Consider the following 5030-nt stretch of genomic DNA (forward strand, 5'->3'; position numbering starts at 1 on the left):
AATTTCCAACTCATGATTTTAGCTCAGGTCATGATCTCAGGTTCCTGAGATGGAGCCCTGCATCGGGCTCCATACTCAGTAGGGAGTCTGTTTGTGATTCTCCCTTTCTCCCTCTCCCCCTGCCCCTCCTCTCTCTCTTTCTCTCTCTCTCCCTCTCCCTTTTGCTCTCCCTCAAATATACAAATAAATCTTTGGAAAGGGAAAAGCATTGATTATACATATTTACCTTACCCACTGCTGAAAATATATTGATTCTTTCTTCTTAATCGCTAAGTAAATAACCGGTCTGTTGCTTGCATAGTAATAGGGAAAATGTTCAAGGGATTCACAGAGTTTGAAATAACAAAGTGTGTAGATTTAGCTGCATACAGAGAAAAAGTATGGAATACAGAGTGATGATAAGAGAATTCATATAATTGGGTAATTACATGCTGAAAAAGAGGAAAAGTGACTTTTACAAATTGAACCTCTACTATGATTTTTGTTTCCTCTACAACAAATTGTATTAGTTTTTCTTAAAAATATGATGGCTCAGGAATAGTAGAAATGGGTGGAGATGGTATTGCAAATCAAGAATGGAACTTCTCTCTTCTCAACATGCTAGGTTTATCTCCTTTCACACTGAAATTTTTCTGCCCATTCTATTTGGTGGGAAGGCTTTTCCGATATAACTTGTTTTCATAAACACAGAATAACAATGTGTGGGCGTGGGACCAGTTCGTGAAATGAACATGTCCTCTTAAATGCCACACATGCCCATGTAGTCACACACTAGTCTACACAGCAGCAGTTGGACCCACCGTGTGCAGAGGCACATTCACTCTGGAAGTTCTACAATGACCTGTCGCCCATGGGGATGTGATGATGCACACCTTGCCTTCCATTCCAACTGTCACTCTCTGAGCTGAGCAGCAGTAGTGGGGTAACAGATGACATGCTCCCCACGATGGGAAATCTGAATTGTTTTTTCTACAGGTGAGTTCATATTAATTTCCCAAAGGCTGTTCCTTCAAATGGGTTGGATTACATTAACTGAAATTATTTTCACCTGTTCTTTTACAAAGCCAGCCTCCAATTTGTCTACAGAGTTATAGAAAGGTATTTTATAATTTTGTGGCATTACTTTACAGTTTTTATTCTTATATCAAGCTGCCTGCCTTAAATATGTTCCCAATCTTAGAAAAATGTATGATTTCCAAATGGCAATTTTTTTCATTTAGTGGTTCATCACTTACATATTACATCCAGGGCTCCTCATAAGAAGTTCCCTCCTTAATACTTATCACCCTTTTAGCCCATCCCATACCCACCTCCCTCCACCAACCCTCAGTTTCTTCTCTATCATTAAGAGTATTATGGTTTTCTTCCCATTCTATTTTTATTCCTTCCACTATGTTATCTGTTTTGTTTGTTAAATTGCACATGTGAGGAAACCATATGGTTTTTCTGACTTTCTCTGACTCACTTGTTTCACTGAGCATAATACACTCTAGCTCCATCTCACATCACTGCAAATGGCAAGATTTCAACCTCTATGATAGCTGAGTAATATTCCATTGTATGTATATACCAAATGCCAATTTTCTACACTGTCATACAAAGAACAAGCACAGGGAACACATTCACACTGCTTTCAAAGGATGAGGAGAATCTTGATGCCACCCCAGTGATAGACATTACAGGGTAGGAGAATTACAGGTCAAGTCTTCCTGAATTGAGATGTCAAAACTGAAAGCCAATATTAGCAGTTTATTTCCAGAAATCCTAAAACAAACAAACAAAAAACAAAAACCGGGATATCCTGTGAGATTTTTATGGGTTGATATGGATGGGATTATTGACTGGGTGAAGCCTGGGAGAATGATGAGAAGAGACAATACCATCAGGTTGATGGGATGAACATTTGGGAGCTGAGAGTGAAGCTCTCACTGTGTTGTGGTCTTCAAAGAGAGATCTGGGGTGGGGTATCCAGACTATGGGTTTGGTGGGTGTGGAGAGAAGACCCCGTTCCCAGCAAATACAGGGTCTAGAGATGGATGAGGAGAGATTTCAGAGTGTAGACTGAATGTGTGGGAGGACAAGAGTCGGAAGGCACACACTCAGCCAGTGCAGCCGTGCCCACTGTCAGCCAAGCCTTAGTACACACTGCTCAGTCACTCACATCATTAGTAAGACACTGAGCATCACAGAATTAATTCATTCAACAACTAAAGCCCTAGCCCAGAGGACCACTTTCCCATTAGCATGCTGTAACTGTTCATCTATGGTTCGTCAGTTGAAGGGAAGCTAATTCTTGGCAGAGCCATCATATAACAGTTGGTTTGGAATGTCATGGATTCAGAGTCAGTTGAGGGCTGAGAAGCCCACTGGTCATTGAGGATGGTCAACCGGTCATTGAAAGGCCCTGGGAGAGGGCGCCTGGGTGGCTCAGTTGGTTAAGCGACTGCCTTCGGCTCAGGTCATGATCCTGGAGTCCCAGGATCGAGTCCCACATCGGGCTCCCTGCTCGGCAGGGAGTCTGCTTCTCCCCCTGACCCTCCCCCTCTCATGTGCTTTCTCTCTCATTCTCTCTCTGTCAAATAAATAAATAAAAAATCTTTAAAAAAAAAAAAAAGAAAGAAAGGCCCTGGGAGAGAAAGCTGACAGTGGGAAAATGCTGGGGGAGGATGGCCACAGTTGTCTTTCCCTGGTCCTTCAGAAGCGCTTGGTTTGGAGGAAACAATCCTATTTTCTGTCAGGGATTGAACACAGAGCCAGGAGGATGAGTTAGGTTTCAGATTATTTTCTTGGCCCAGACACCTCCTCAGGGCGTCTACTCTCTTCCCCAGAAATTGTGGGGCAGGAGAATTTGAGAAAGTACAGAGTACTCTTGGTTCAGGGGTCCAAAGCATTTTCTCAGGGGCCTTGGGCAGGGCTCAAGTGCTCAGATTTCTCACCCAGGGACCAACTACATTCCTGTCTCAGATCCAACACACATCATTGTGGCCAGTCCTGGGCAGATAACTTAATTTCTCTAAATTTCAAAGCCCTGCACTGTAAAATATGGGTTAGAGCCCTGGCTTTGACCCCTCTCAACAGGGCTGATGTGGCGATCACAGGAGTTGTTAATACATATTGTCCATGAGCCCTTACACAACATTCCCACGTAAACGCTAAAGAGTAAGCTTTCTTCCTCCCTTGCTGTGGAGCCATCCAAGTCCCCTCTCTGGAATCACCCACTACCGAGTGTGCAGCTCATTCTCTAGGCGTTCTGTATCTGAATACTTACAGAGTAATTGTGAAGCACCAGTCCTTTCCTCTCCTTAAGGCTTTACTCTTAGTAAAGCCCTTTTAGCCTCATACCTGAACACTAATTTGTAGGCCGTGTTAATATTTTCATGTCCCAGAACAGGGAACTGAGGCACAGAGGGGTCTCTATGAGTCTCTCAGGCATGTGTAGCTGCTAAATTTTACGTGAGCCCAGGCCATCAGGTGTGGTCCCTGTGCTGTGTTTCTACAATATCTCAGTTAAAGAAAGGTGTCTGCCCACAAAACCAGTCTGTTGGGTGTTTGAACACACCAAATTGCAACATCTTCCTAAGTTCAACTTTGATTCAGGAGGCCCTGCTGGGCAGCTGATGAAGAAGGGGAGGAGAAGATGACACTCTGAACAAATGATTACTAATTTCCTTACGGTCTTTTGTCAGCAAGTTGCCAACAGTGCTCTCTATTATATATGTGTTTCCCAGGATCTTGTTTGGGGGATGTAGGAAGAAATATGCATCCCCAGTCCAGAACATTAACTTCTGGCCCCTTCTGGCGGTTCAGGAAAGTCCACTTTTGGCCACACAAGTGTACACCCTACAGGTGACCAACATGAAAGTACTATGGACATTTCCCCATTTATTTGATCCAGAGTATTCTCTTTCATTAAGTTTCATATCCTTAAGACAGAGCAATCAAAATGGTAGTGAACATTTTTCTGTGTTTTTTTTAATGTTTTTAAATGAGGCTCTATGCTCAATGACCCAGAGCTTGAACTCATGACCCAGAGATCAAGAGTTGCACACTCCACTGACAGAGCCAGCCAGGTGTCCCATTTTTTCTGCTAATTCAAGTGTACAAATTTACATTTAATAAGCCAAACGGTAGTATTTCTAACTCAACATTTGGTGCATTTTAATAGTAAACAATGTCTCCAGTGCAATGTTACCCATCACCCATTTAGCCCAACCCCGTCCAACCTCCCCTCCAGCAACCTTCAATTTGTTCTTTATATGTAAGTGTCCCTGGGGGCACCTGGGTGGCTCAGTTGGTTGAGTGACTGACTCTTGATTTCCACTCAGGTCATGATCTCAGGGACATCAGGGCCCTGCTCAGTGGGGAGTCTGCTTGAGATTCTTTCCCTCTGTCCCATCCCTCAAGCTCGCTAACTCGTGCACTGTGTGTGTGTGTGTGTGTGTATAAAACTATAGATATAGATAGAGAAATAGATAGATATATATCTAAACATAAGTAAATGAACCTTTAAAAAAAGAATCTGTGATGGATAACCTCCCTTTTTTTTTCTTTCATACCCTATATTCATTGGTTTTGTTTCTTAAATTCCACATATGAGAGATTCATATATTTCTCTTTCTCTGAATGACTTATTTCACTTAGGATATTACACTCTAGCAACATCCACGTTGTTTGAAGTGGCAAAATTTCATACTTTGATGATCTGTAATATTCCATTATATATATATTATATATATTACACACACACACACACAAAACACACACACACCACTTTGTCCTTATCCATTCAACTATCGATGGATGTCTGGGTTCTTTCCATATTTTGACTACTGTGGACATTGTTGCTATCAATATTGGGGTGTAAGTGCCAATATTTCGTGTCCTTTGGATAAATAATTAGCAGTGCAATTGATCGGTCATAGGGTAGTTCTCTTTTTAACTTTTTAACTTATTGAGAAAATTCCATGCTGTTTTCCACAGTGGCTGCACCAGTTTGCATTCCCACCAACAGTGTAAGAGGGTTCCCCTTT

This window comes from Halichoerus grypus, chromosome 1 (assembly GCF_964656455.1).
Source record: "Halichoerus grypus chromosome 1, mHalGry1.hap1.1, whole genome shotgun sequence".
NCBI lineage: Eukaryota > Metazoa > Chordata > Mammalia > Carnivora > Phocidae > Halichoerus > Halichoerus grypus.